Below are 15,052 nucleotides of genomic sequence, written 5' to 3'. Positions count from 1 at the left end.
ACCTGGCATCTATTTCAAACCCCTTCTTTCCAACGTAACAAAAAAGTTTCAGGCTGTGGAGTGGGTACAAAAGAACATGAGACTGCCAAGCTGGAAACCGTGGCAAGCATGCTTCATGGCTCCACTAAGGAGACAACTGCACATGCATCAAAGTTGCAGGTCAAGCAGGTTCCTTTGCAATGGATTTTGAAACAAAAGAACGGAACAAAACTTGAGGCTTTCCAGTCCAGAGGAGAACAGCATCTCCCCTTGGGGAGGAAGCAGCACTGAGAGACAGAACCCAGCACAGTGTCAAAGTTTCATTACACACAATGAGGAGCAGCAAAAGTTTGAGGGTCGCCAATTAAAACATGACATGACCAGACAAAAATCTCCACTCCCCCATCCCTGTCAAATGCATGGGGTATATCTGAGTAAATGGCATCATTCCAAAACCTTTCTGTGCTAACAGAGCACCGAACAGCCTCTAGCCAACACTTTTCAGAGAAAAGGAATGGAAGACAGACATACAGAAAAACAGAAAAGAAAAACCTCAAAGCTAAAATTGCTTATTTTTCCACAACTTGTGGTTTGAACCTAAAAATCTATTTTAAGCACTTTTAACCCAAAGCAGATTCAGTTCTTTTTAAAACAATATTTATTTTTTTAACACCACAGTATTTTCATCTCAGTAGGAGAGTGAAGTTTCCAGCATTCCTCTTTGCAATTTAAATGCATTGAACAAAATATAGAAAGAGTTTTAAAGCCCTGTGAAAAAGCTGTGCTTTGGTTTTTAATCTGACCTATACTTGCAGTGTTCACAGTCATTTATTTATGGGCTCAAAATAGGTGTGCTACACATTGTATTTTTGCTTTCCATTTATTTCAGAGTGCACTCATTTGCGAATTTGCTTTTATTATGTCATTTTCTTTGCTGAACTTGTGTTATAAACATCTCTATATGCATTTGGCAAGAGATTGCCTGCAAATATCTAGAGTGAACAGCCAGGTACAGAAGTACTGTAAGGGGTAAATCCATGAGATACAGTCTTCTTCCCCACAGAGCTCTTCGTTAAGAAGCTTCTCCTAGTATAAAGATGATGCACATTGCTATCATTCTGTTTAACATCACATTACTCCTACCTCCCAAGAAAAGCTTTACAGAGTAGAGGCACAGCATCACAGAAGCAAATTTAGCAGTTGATTTAGGGCCTAACCCAAACCCCAATGGAAAGACTCCCAATGACTCCAATAAACTTTGGATCAGGTTCTGAGAGAACCATCCTTTCAATTGCAGAGGCTTGGATTCCAATAGTATCCAAGCTCATGAGTCTGGCCATCTCTTCCTAACTCTTGTTTGTGCAAATCTCCAAACCACTACAGCACTGTCGGCAAGTGAAGTTCAGGAGTGATGGAGGGCAGTGATGATGCTGAGTCAGGAGTGAGCTGCCTTGGCAGAACTGTGTGGGGAAATCTGCCCGGTATCTGCCCACAATGTGCTTGGCTCAACCCAGGGATATTAGCTCCTCGCTTCCTTAAGTGGTTAAAATTCACTCCCATCATTTTTAATAAGGAGATGATATAAATTCAAAATTACATTTTCTACTTTAAAAAAAAACAACACAATCAGCTTGTTTGATAGTTCAACTGGTAGCACAACACACCGTCCTACAAAAGACTCGGATTTCCTGAAGAACTTTCAGATTCTCATTCTTCTTATGCCAGTGGAGCCTTGGAAAAGCCAAAGTGGAGCCTTGGAAAAGCCAAACTCTCTGCCAAAATACACACTGGCTTCAAGATACCTGCATGGTGTGTAACGTCAGCAAAGACTGTGTCCCAAAGAGTTGTAACCTCTTTATAACAGCCTTTAATATCAGGTCCCTTCCTCAGTTTTCTTCTCTCAAGACTAAACATGCCCATTTTTCCTAACCTTACCTCACAGCTCACACTTTAAGCCTTTTATCATTTTTACAGCTCTCCTCTGGTCTCTCTCCAATTTGCCCACATCTCTTCTTAAAGCGTGGCTCCCAAAATGGGACACAATACTCCAGCTGAGGCCTCACCAGGGCCAAGTAGAGTGGAACAATTACCTCCCATGTCTTACATATGACATGCCTGTTAATACACCCCAGAACGAGATTAGCCTTTTTGGTAACAAGATCACATTGTTGGCTCATGTTCAATTTGTGATCCATATAACCCCTCACAGATCCTTTTCAGCAGTACTACGGTCTAGCCAGTTTTCTCCATGTTGTAGTTGTCCATCTGATTTTTCCTTCCTAAGTGTAGTGCTTTGCACGTGTCATTTTTGAATTTTATCTTGCTGATAGACCAATTCTCCAATACGTCAAGGTTGTTTTGAATTCTAATCATGTTTTCCTAAATGTTTGCAACCCTTCTTCTCCTCCTCCCCCCTCCAGCTTGGTATCAACCATAAATTTTATAAGAAAACTCTCCACCCCATTATCCAAGTCATTAATGAAAATATTGACTAGTACTGTTAGTATACAAATAATATCTCACAAAGGAGATGAGAGATTTAATTAATTGTTTGTAAAGCGCTCTGGGTTATTTGGATGGAATATATTTTAGTATATAAATGCAAATTATTTCAAAATTATTTCTCCAGAGGTTCATTTATTTCAGGTTGTGACAAATCTGTTGTAATTCTTCCCCTAGTATTTCAGACCGTATATCTAGGTCTCTTCCAAAACTCATTTTATTCTTCTAGACCAGAGGTTCTCAAATTGTGGTCTGTGGACCACCAGTGGTCCGCAAGCTCCATTCAGGTGGTCCATGGATAGTTCCCTATAAGATGCACGCCTGGATGGCCGCACATAAGAGAATGAAGGGCCATCCACCTAATTAGTGAAAGCAGCAAAGAATCCTTTGGCATCTTATAGACTAACAGACGTTTTGGAGCATGAGCTTTTGTGGGTGAATACCCACTTCGTCGGATGCCACAGGATTCTTTTCTGCTTTTACAGATCCAGACTAACACGGCTACTCCTCTGATACTTGACACCTAATTAGTGGAGCTGTGCAGGCCTCCTTCCCAGCCTCAGCTCTGTGGCTGCTGTGGTCGGGGAGAGACCCCCCTCCTTCCCTGCTCCAGCTTGGGGGCTGCCGCCAGGGGGAGAGAGGGAGAGACTCCCCTCCTTCCCAGCCCAGCTCAATGGCTGCTGTAATGGGGGAGAGAGGGAGAGACCCATTCCTTCCCAGCCCCAGTTCGGGGGCTGCCACAGCGCGGGAGAGAGGGCACATCCATTGCATTAGAAAGGTAAGACTACTGATACTAAAATATGAGTTGTGTGCTTTTATTTGTAGAACCAAAAAAGTTGATTTAAAAAAAATAGCACTTTTATCCAACACACTTTACAATAGTTAGATAATGGCACAAACAATATTTGGAAAGATCATTATGTGGTCTGCCGAGACCCTCAGCAATTTTCAAGTGGTCTGCGGAAAAAAAAAGTTTGAGAACCACTGTTCTAGACCAAAAATTTCCAAAAAAGTAGCCACGGATTGCATGCATCAGATTTTGGGTGCCCAATCTACTAAGCACCTCCAGGTCCTTGGTGTTCTTATACTGGGCACTCAAACATTGAGACACCTACTCAATTAAAAATTTGGCTGGACTTTCTAATTTTCAGGTTTGCTGTAATTAAGTGAAATCCCAAATCTCTCTGTCCTTCAGCCAGCTTTCTAACTGTAGCAGTAAAATAATTCAGGGGCATCAAAAGTTCAGCCCATCAGTCAGAGTCAGCTAGTGAATGGCTTGATCCAAACTGCCAAAGAATTCCAAAGTTACCCCACTTACTTCCCCCGGTATACCTCTGTATTTCTGCACGCCTAATTCCTATTAATGTAATGAAAGTCAGATGCGAGCACTGATGGGAGAATGAAATTGTCAGCCCAAGCGTATGCTGCTGCTTTTGCAAGTGTCAAAGTAATTGCGGCAGGTGAAAAGCAAGGCATGAGAACAACAGGACATGTCAGAAAAATTCCGAACACCTTGCAAAGAAGCAGGACAACAGAAGAAAATTCCATGCCCTGTGTCTGAGGGGCATTTCAGAGCCTTTTCATCTGAAAGTGATATCACCACCAAAGAAAATTCTCTGATGACAGGAGGGAGCCACAACTCACTGCTTCTACACTTGCACTTATATTCCTTAGGGCCTATCACCTGAGGATCTCAAAGCACCTCACATGTCAGCCAGCTAGTTCACATGTATTCTTATGGCAGTACCATGTCATCAGCTCCCACTGCTATCATCTCAGAACTCCCATAAGGAGACAGCCTGTGTTCCCAGCCTTCCCCCTGCCCCGTGCACGTACATGTGTATGCTCATGCATCCCCTCTGATGGCAGGGATGCATACACCCTTGTCCTTCCCACCCCCAGCTCTTCCTTATCTCCTCCAGCTGTCCCTGGCTTCTGGGGCAAGTGAGGGAAGAACGTCCGAAGGTGAAGGTGAAGGTTCGGAAGGTGAATCCTGCCCCTCAGCAGATATTCCACGGAAGAGCAGTAGGTTGTCAAAGCACATGGGTGCTGAGGAAGAGTGCTGGCTAACCCCGATAGCAGCAGCCCCAGTGATCAGCACAAAGCTACAGGTCAGAGAGCCCCTCCCCTCTCACACACCATTTCCTGTGTAAGGTAGCTAGTTATCATTATACCCGTTACAATGAGGCATGGATAGGTTAAATGATCTGCCCAATATCACTGCTATCAACCATAGCCTAGCAGTGCTGAGTGCTAAATCAGAGTGCAACAGAAAGCTATTTGGATAGGAAATCAGGATATTATCCAACCACAGTAAGTCTTGTTCCTGCCCTTTAAAGGTTTGTCTGTCAAAACCAGTTATATTTACCCTTTAGGCTAACAAAGTAAGGTCATCTAATTCTCTGCTGATTGCTTATATTGCAAAATGCTGGTTTACATGTATTGGTTTACATTTAATGCCAGTGGAGTCACTAAAGTGCTTGCACATCATATCCACAGCACTTCTTTCATGTTCTGCCAAAATACTTTGGGCTACATTTTCCCCTCTGTCCTCAGAAGTAAATGGGAGGAAGGCATGCCTGGGGGCCGGCATGGAACGGGACCACTAGTTCTGAGGGATGGGTAGTGGAGGGTCAAGGAAAGGGGAATGCCAGCTCGGAAGCAGAGGGTGGCGCACCATGGAAGGTGAGCACCAGCTCAGAGAGGTGGGGTGGGTGGTAGCGCCAGTTTAGATTTACAATTTGTCTGGCTTGACTCCTAGAGGCTCTCTACGGATTGCAAGGTATAGAGGGTCTGATGCAGCTGGGAGCCTCATCTGTCTGTGGCCTGCCCCATTGCAGGCTCTGTGAATATCTGATAGGACATCTGATCAGAAATTAATGCTGCAGGAAGCAGGAACTCCTCTACAGCTGTTAATATACAGCTGTAGAGGGAGATGGGATAAAGGCCATCAGTGCAGCTGTGCTGAGATATGCAGGCCTCCCTGGGTACAGAAGTGGCTTAGGATTCAGGTGGCTCTATGGAGAGTCATTGGGTTATGAGGCCGAATCCCACATGGAGCAATGCAGAGGAATCTCAGTGGGACAAATTCTCTGCTAGGCTAACTCCACTGCAGAAGGGGTTACTCACTTTGTGCAGTAATGGTGGTTCCTCCAGATGTCTGCCCCTATGGATGCTGCACTGCGGATGTGCATGCGCTTCCCAAGTCCTTGATCAGAAATTTTCGGTTAGCAGTGTCTATTCAGTCTGCACATGCACCCTAGGCCGCTCATGCCAAAAATCGAGGTAGTGTAAAGGTGTGTGGGCAAGCCACCCTCAGTTCCTTCTCCACCCAAATGTCCCCCAAGGAACAGTCTGAAGCAGAGGGGAAGGAGGGTGGGTACTGGAGCAGCCATAGGGGACACATCTGGAAGAACCACAGTTAGTGCACAAAGTGACTAACCGCTTCTTCTTCTTCTTCTAAGAGTCATGTGCCAACGGGTGCCCCACCTCAGGTGACTTTCGAGCACTATCCCCAGATGAAGCAGAACCTTAGTTAAGAATTTAGGGTGTGGATGTAAAGAGCAGGAACTCTGGTTCATCCATTATTGAGAGATCCTTTGTATACCTACATTCTTGTAGTGCTGGGTACAGGATCGGTACCAATGTGGTAGCTGAGGACACCAAAGCAGACGATACCATTGATAGTGGACATACCAAAGTATATGCCGATGGTGTCTGGCGCAGCTACTTATTTGATGCCATGTGTTCTGAGCACATAGGTACCGGTGTCTGGGCTGAGCTCAACAGTGCCAGTCTCGAGTGCCTATGCTCATCCTCCTTGCTCAGATGGCACTGAGGCCCAACTGAAGCTGCATCTCTTCTTTGAGCTCCAGAACACTGTGGCCCCACTGGCACAAGAGGAGAAGTCCTTCGACTCAACAGTACTGAGTCAAAAGGTCAAGGCTTCAGAGACCATAGATCTTGTCAGGGACCTGAACTTCTTCGGAGCTGGCTCCCTAAGGTGAGAGTCTGCACTCCTCTTTTTAGAAGCCTACCCTAAAGCCTCCAATGTCCTCCCTTTCTTAGGGGAAGCCTGTGCCGATGTTGAAGGGGCACTGGATCTGTTAGGAGACTGATATATAAGATGTCCTCTGACCTGATGCAGAAGCTGGCCGAAGTGACTGTTCCATCATTAACAGTCTGAGTTTAATCTCCCTGTTTTTAGCTTGCCCTGGATTTGAGGGCCAGGAAGCAGCTGTCCTTCTGGGACAGGTGGGACTCCCCTAAGCAAAGGACACACTTAGAGTGGCCGTCACTCATAGGTACAGCCTCTCGGCAGGAGAGGCAAAGTTTGAAGCCTGGAAAGCCAGGCATGCCCTGACAGGTAAACAAGTCTCCTGGAGGGAAGAGCAGAAAAAAAACAATCCTCTCACTATTATAATTAGTTAGATAACTATACTAACAACTAACTAATCTTAGCTATAGGAAAGCTGAAAAGCCGAGGCACGCTCAAGGTGGACACGCTAAGGCTCCAGCTCAGGCTGTGGTGGCTGAGAAGGAACAGAGGGCAATTTGCCTGCACAGCCCTATATGGCCTTCGTGTCCAGCAGAAGGAGGCATCTGGCGCGTGCACAGGCTGAACAGACACTGCTAATTGAAAATCTCTGATCAAGAGCTTGAGAGGTACATGTGCACCTGAAGTGGAGCATCAGAGGGACACTATGCAAAAAAGTAGTGTATAATTATTTCAGCCTTTGTCTTTCACATTAAATGGGAGTTATCCAAGCAGATAATATGGCTCAGGAAGTTGAAATCCTTTCTGCAAAGAGGAGACTATGGTCCTTTATTATTGTTAGGGCCAAAACCCCGGATCAGAATAGTTCAGATCTGGATCCAGATCCAAACTTCGTAGCTCGAGCCTATCTAATTATTTTTGAGGTTGACATTCATGTTGGTATTGGGATATGATCCTATACAGGAAATAGTGGAGGCATGCTGGTATTTGCATCACTGAGTACCAATTAGTCATTTTTAATAATGTGGGATTCATTCCACATACAGTAGAACCTCAGAGAGTTATGAACTAACCAATCAATCACACACCTCATTTGGAACCGGAAGTACGCGATCAGGCAGCAACAGAGACTAACACACACAAAAAGCAAATATAATATAGTACTGTGTTAAATGTAAACTACTACAAAATAAAGGAAAAGCAGCATTTTTCTTCTGCATAGCAAAGCTTCAAATTGTACCGAGTCAATGTTCAGTTGTAAACTTTTGAAAGAACCATAACATTTTGTTCAGAGTTACGAACATTTCAGAGTTATGAACAGCCTCCATTCCTGAGGTGTTCATAATTGTGAGGTTCTACTGTACCATCCACACTGTTGTCAAACTCACTACACAAAATACAACAGCAGATACTCGGTATTCTCTTTTCAATCTAAACTCTATCGCATTGTTGGTGTTAACTGGCTGAGAACATTTGGAAAGAGCATGGGCCAATCTTGCCCACCTTACCATGAAAAGAGCCTCACAGACTTCAATGGTGCTTGTGGTGCGAGCACAGTGATCAGGATGTGACTCTAAATTGGTATTCTACTGAAAATGATATACAATTTCTGTCGTTCCCAATGGAGAGTGACTGAATGTCTCGGGGGGGGGGGGGCGGTGATAATGAGAATACAGGTCTTTTCCAACTGCACACCACTAGTCTGAATTTGTTCCACAGCAGCAGCATTTTTATCTCCTTACCATTTGATGGTTCCTCAAATAGCCAGCACTATCTGCAATCAGGTAATATTATAATTTCAGATAAAGAAAACAAGCCCTGTGCTTTGTGCCTTTTAATATCAATATTAGAAAAAACAAGGTAAAAAAAAGAAGTCCCGGATATGTTTAATCAGTCTAAGTACTACACACTATAAGCATGCGCAATAGCAGGATACTTCTGACCAACACACGCACACCTGCTTTTGACCAAGAGAGGTTATAGATAATCCGTAAGACCTCCTCCTACCACATCCCACCTTCTTACTCCTCCTACAGAAGGACTTAAGACATCAAAACACTGTTGGCCAAATAAAACAACCTAACCTGGTTACTGCATAGAGTCAGAACTGTACCAGGTTAGCACTACCTGATAACTGCCTTACAGTGAAATTGTGACATAATGAATAATGTGTGTGGGGTGTGGGGGGGGGAGGGAGTAAAACTGCAATTGGCCCCATTAGCACAGAAAACTTTTAATGGATATAAAGGCATCCGAACTACCCTGCCAGCCACAGGTGTGGCCCATTTGGGTCAGGGGTCTGGACTGCTGCATACTGGTGGGGCAGCATTTGGAAACTTTCACTGTCTGTTCTCTACTTGTTCTGTGATTCACCTGAGGACTTCAGTCTCCAGGGGCTGTCAATCCAGCCGCATTCAGATGCGCTGGAAGTGGGGCACTCATTTGCTTCATCCAAGCCCCCAAGGAGAGAAGCGATTATGGGGATGTTAACATGACAAAGAAAAAGTTAATTAACAGACAAGGGTAGAGGCCACCACCAGGCCCTGGAAGAATCCTGAGCAGCTTGCTCCATGACTGGGGAGGAGATCCATTACATAAGGCCTTGTGATGAAGTCGAGGGTATGGTCTTCAATTAGCACCCTGAGAGTAAACTACCCTTAGGAAAAAAAATCCAATTCAAACTAGAACACTTTAAAAATATTGTGTATGTCTGGTTACAGATGAGACACATAGGCAGTTTAGTATTTTGCTGTTTTCTGTTAATGTCTATGAAGACAGGAGGCCCCTATAAGGCATGTTAGAGAAGGCAAGAATTATCTTGTCTTTTTACATAAGACTTCTGAGGAAATATTGATGCTTCATTCCATAATCCACTGTTATTGACAACTTTCAGAGTTGTCCTGAGCATAACGGCCTCTTATCCAATGTTCTGACTTGCAGTTTTTTAAACAAAGTGACTTTTATCCACAGCTAGATCTTATACCACATTACAGAAATATGGTTCCTATCCTATCACATGAAGATTAATCAAAGTCTTGTGGACAATACAAATAAATTATTCAATTCATTTATATATGTGTTGGTGTTCGTTAAGCATGTAACATCCTTATGGAAGAAGGAAAGCAATTCATTAAGCAGGATCTTTCTCCACTTCTTAGATTAATAGTGAGCATTCTAGTTATTTGAAGTTATGGCATTAATAACTACTACATCAAGTTTTCCATATCTTGCATTAGCAGTTTGCTACCTAATTGAAGCATATTCCCGTAAAGCACCACTACAGTAAACTGAAGGTTAACAAAATGGTAAGATTACTACAGAGGTGTTTTAGGGTTGAAGGACCCCTTAAAGTTAGATGTTGGTTTATGCCCTGCAGCAGGAACATTTATATTCCTCCCAAAACTCTTGGGGGTTGTGTGGGGATTGGTTGGTTGGTGTATTTTTCACCTTTGGAACTCTGGATGTTTATCATCATCCATATAAAGGTCCAATTTTCCCTTAGCTTTTTCTTTTTTGTTTGTTTCATACACATTCACCCTCCTTTGTTTTGATCAGAAGTGAACGTGATAAAAAGCTGTAAGAGACTCTTCTTACATTTATTTCCACCCCAAATGGAAGAAAGAAGTACCAGAAATCTTGTGAGATAGTGAATTTCCAAAATTTGCCAGCCAAAGTTCACATAGTTGGCATAAAATTTGGCAGAAGTATCTCAATGCCTGCATAATTATCAAAATCAACCTTGGAGCCTCTGGAGATTAATTCGTTACTAGCGTACAGCAACCTTTTCAGGACAACTCATGGTAAAAGGAGACCTGGTATCCACCTTACATTTCTGAATGTCCAGATGAACACGGATGTAAAGGAAAACAGATGAAATCTTTGTCACTGCTTTTCTTTTTATATTTCACTCTGCTTGTTTCAATTATACATCCCTGCAGATTACAAAACCATCTATTTATGGCAAATGGTTAAATGAAGTAAAGATTCAACGGATATCAATACTGAGCTATTCTTTCACCCTTACGGCTGGTCCATGTCAGCGTGTGCTGAGACACACTGACAAGGCAGAGTGGGGGAGTCTGGCCATGCTGCAGCTGGTATGTGGATAGAGGACTTCTGTCTTCGAGACCGTCATTTCATCACCTTTCACCACCACTCAGAAAATAAAGGACCAGCTTTAGATAGCAGTGAGTGTAACTCCATCATCTTGCACCAGGTCTATATTTGATCCAAAGCATTTACACTTTAAGAATAAAATCTTACTAGGGAAACTTATTTTAAGCAACAGCTCTTTGAATATTTAATGAAAATGTGCTTTGTCTTAAAATATAAAAAGGATATAAGTTGTTGTTCTCTCAGCACCATCAACATATGACCAAGAAATGTTGCCAGTATCTGTCTTTTAGTAAGATTAGTGCTGGGTTTGTGTGGTATCCTATTTATAACTTTGTCAAACAGCTCACCCAATCATTTCATAGTTAATCACAGTTGTCTGCTCAGTACCCTTCAGAGAAATGTTTCTAGAAAAACATGTGCCAACCAAGTACGAACAAAAGGGAGCAGACCACATACAAAAACTGCTCCCAAAACCATCAAACAGCAAATGCTCATAAGCTATATAAAAATCAGGTCTTGGTGAATCATATACGGCATAATTATAGTGTCTCCATTCATGATACTGTATAGTTATAGCTAGTCAGTGTTTCCACTGTAAATCTCTATTTTCAGAGAGGCTTACAGCTCAGCTGTAAAGAATTAGTCCAGGATGGCACTTGGCAGTAGAAGTTTCAGTTCAGGACTGATTCTATGTTGCTTTCTAAACTGTTTAAAGATGTTTTGCCCTTTTTCTGAAGCTGTAAAAGAGCAAACAAACCACTTCTGGGTGCTTTTTGGTGTTCGGTTTGTTGTGTGCACGTGTGTGTAGTTAATGGAGCCAAAACATGTCAGTGCAGCTGAAGCTTTCAGTACAAGAAAAATCAGAAAATTCAAAAGTTATGGTCCCCACATCAGCCATAACTCAGCTCCCTCATGCATATTTGTATACATTGCTGTATATGGCATTAACTCGTATGCGTGAATTAAGGGCCCAATCCTGCCCTTACCTTTGGTGCCAAAGGTGCTATTATGCTTCATGGGATAGAGCTGTTGCTGCTTGCTTTTAATTTCCCATTCTTTGAACGGAAATTTTCCAAGGATTCTGAGAGGAGGGAACTTAGGGGAGTGGGACTTGGACTCCCCTGCACCTGCTATAGGACAGAGCTCCATATGAGTGCACAGCCCTTTGGATTCAGGGAGGCTTGGGGCTGGTGAAGGGGAAAGAGTGGGGAAGTGGAAGGAGCAGAGAAGCATCTTTTATCTTGAAGGGCTGTTCACAATTTTCTTCAAAATATCAACCAAAAAATGAAGATGACATGTTTGCATAAAAAAACATTTCCAACTCACTCTAGTGCCAAGGCATCTTAGAGACTCCGCTTTCCTTGATGTGGATGAGAGAGTTTTACGTGCTGTGTACAGAGACCACTCTACAGTCAAGCGCAGCAGCCTCTGGGGTGGAGCACAACTGCCAATCCACATCAGCAGCACAGCCCATCAGTGTTAGGAAAAGCAAGCAAGCAAAGGAGTAACTTCTCCAAATGAAATTGCAGCAGGAATTAATTTTAGATAGGAAGAATGTAGCTCCCCATTGGAAAATGGCTAAAACTGTGGGGTTAAGAACTTACAAAAAGTGCCATGGAATTTTAATCACCATGAATAGTCTGGGTGTTATTGTGGAAGGGGGCTGTTTGTTTGAAAGACCCATTTATCTAGGTATTTTTAGTTCACCCATCGAGAGAAGCTGAGTGGGCAATCGATGACGCCTACAGCACTGTGCTCTAAACACTATTTTCAGACCACTGGTTCTTCACTAACATCTTGCAACATCCTGGAGATTTCCCATCCAAGTACTAGCCAAACTTGACGCTGCTTAGCTTTAGAGAGCTCACCAAGATGGCATAACTGTAGGGGTTCTTTGCATTTGTCATGTGATAGTCCAAAGAGGAAATACTGATAAATACTGATTTTGGAACCCCACATCACTTTAAGGAGTAATACAACTGCTCCTTGTAATGTTGATCTTGAAAAGGCTTACTGCTGCAGATATACTGCTGGGTTTGTGCAAACAAGAAGTCACTCACCATGTGCAGTAACTGTGGTTCTTCAAGAGGTGTCCTCCTCTGGATGCTCCACTTAAGGGCACGTGTTCCCCGAACGCTTTTGATCAGATATTTTTTTATTACCAGTGTCCATTCGGCCCAGGCATGCGCTGCTGATATCTTCGTGCCCACACCGAGTCTATATCAGCCTGCATGGGTGAACCACCCTCAGTTTCTTCACCACCACCGAGTCTCAGAAGGAAACTCCAAAGAGGGGAAGGAGGGCGGGTAGTGGGGCACTCATAGGGACACGCATCTTGAAGAACTACAGTTAATGCACAGGGTGAGTAACCTCCGTTTCTTCTTTGAATAGTGTCCAAATGGGTGCTCTACTTCAGGTGACTCCCGAGCTATATCCCTTTAAGAAGGAGAGCGCTTCACAACTGAGGAAAGAACTGCACTGCCAACCACTGCATCAGATCTAGAGGCATTGACTAAGGCGTAGTGTCTGGAGAAGGTATGTACCAAGGACCATGGAGTGACACTGCAGATCTCATATGTTGGAAGATTTTTAAGTAAAGCCATAGATGTAGATTGTGACCTCACAGAATGAGCTGACATACCAGCATAAGGTGCAATGCTGGGTGCTGTACTCATCTCAAGCATGGTTATGACTGAGAACCTAGCATTCATCGAGTGCCTACCTAAAGAAAAGCCCAACAATCTCAGGAATTTATTACTTTACAAAGGTATGTTCCTGACATTTTGGCCATCGGGCCTTTTTCACATGAATGTTGCAGAAAAATTGCAGTTGCAGTTTAAATATTAACAGCATAGGTGACTTTCTTCAAATAGGTGCATTATTCCCCCCCCCTTTTCTTTTTCTAAGGTAACTACTCAGTATTCTGTAACATGTAACGACTATAACTATAAGCCTGAAAAACATTACTACACAATAGCCTATAAAGGCTCCTAAAGAATACCATTTTTAACTATTTGTTTAATACTGCTTTACACAACCCTATGTCATAACACACATAACATGCTCTTCCCCTATAAAAAAGTCTGCAGAATTTCAAAACTCTTGTCTTGTGTATCAGGTTTGAGACTCTTAAGTCAGATGCCTAAAGCTAAGTATCTAAATAAAAGTGGCCAGATATTAAGAGGTGATGAGCATTTGCAGGTCCCATGTTAGTTCCACTGATCTGAGTTAGCAGGCCATTTTTTGCTTTGGAGGAGTGATGCTCCCCGTAAATTGGGATATACATGGTTACCAAGCTTTTCTTTCTAGTCTGTATCTACTGTCCTCCCCCTCTCAAGTCCCAAGCTAAGGACCACACCATAACTTCTTGCTTTTAGGTACAAAACACGCCTTTATTAGAGTATACAATCAACATTATTTCACCTATAAACAGCAGGACACTCTTGGAGAAATGCAGCCTATCATCTATCATCTTTAAGATTCAGTGCACTTGTTCCCTGCCTTTGTCTCTCTACTGGCACTAGCAAAAATCTAATGCCTGGTATTAAAAAGGATGACCATCACTTGTTTTGTTTGATTTTGATATGTGATGAAGATGCAATTCCAGGCTGATTTGCAGTTGAACAGTATTTTAATTATTTTAATCATATATATGTTTTCCAGCAATGACTCCTCCTTGGATTGCTTTTTTCTTTCCTGCCCCAGTTGTTGCGCCTCTGAGTCTGAGCTGCTGATACAAAATAAAGTAGAGGCTTGGACATCAACATAGAGAGCAAGGCTTCACAGCTAAGAGAACTCTCCATTCCACACCCACAAGTTAATGGGAAAAATCAAAACGTGCTGGTCACCAAGAAATTAAAGTGAATACATGACCCACATCCACAGAAATCTCCTCTAGTTTCTTGTCCATTTCAGAATCCCAGGCAAAATTTCCTTCCTAGTCTTAGCAGAGTAGTGACTCCAGCACACAGATTGTTTATCTCCAGTCCAGCTAACTACCCAGTCCTTGGTTTAATGATTTGGATAGACTGTTGAAGGATGGGGGCAGTTTGCCAGCAGGTAGGAAAGAAGTTGTTCCTCTGGGCTTCTATCAAATTAACCATAAACGTTCTCTTGTTTTCCATGAGTTACAACAAATGGACATTATAGACTTCAAGATCTTCCATGGTATTCTGTCTCTTACTTCATCGCTCCCTGTTCTACAGCCCACTTGCACACACAGCTTTAATACTAGTCACTAATGAGCCTCAATAGACTTGGTCTGAAAAAATCAAGGTGGCAATCTCATGAGAACTAGCCCCACCACTTGGGACTTTTAAAGCCAGGCTGAAGAAAAAGCTATAAAATATACCATAGGGAACAATCCTGTATTTGTAGGTAAAGAGACTGGATGACCTGAGAGGACTTTACCCTTCTCTGATTTTGAGGATGCTCTGAGATTTCCAGTACTTCCTTGTT

The 15,052-nt window shown here is 42.9% G+C and overlaps 1 protein-coding gene across 2 annotated transcripts in view; it reads right to left on the bottom strand.

The window, feature by feature from the left end:
* GPC1 (glypican 1) overlaps positions 1–15,052 on the bottom strand; it is a 303,663-nt gene that overhangs the window by 164,198 nt on the left and 124,413 nt on the right. The window contains exon 1 of one of the 2 annotated variants that reach the window (XM_039487901.1): positions 12,655–13,161. The exons of the other annotated variant lie outside the window; for it this stretch is intronic. The gene's annotated coding sequence lies outside the window, so the exon portion shown is untranslated. Of the gene's footprint in view, positions 1–12,654; positions 13,162–15,052 lie in introns of those variants that run through there. 2 annotated transcript variants of the gene reach the window in all.

Source organism: Mauremys reevesii, linkage group 9 (genome assembly GCF_016161935.1).
Source record: "Mauremys reevesii isolate NIE-2019 linkage group 9, ASM1616193v1, whole genome shotgun sequence".
NCBI classification, from domain to species: domain Eukaryota; kingdom Metazoa; phylum Chordata; order Testudines; family Geoemydidae; genus Mauremys; species Mauremys reevesii.
The sequence above is the reverse complement of the archived record's forward strand: the minus strand, read 5'-3'. Positions and strand labels throughout refer to the sequence as shown.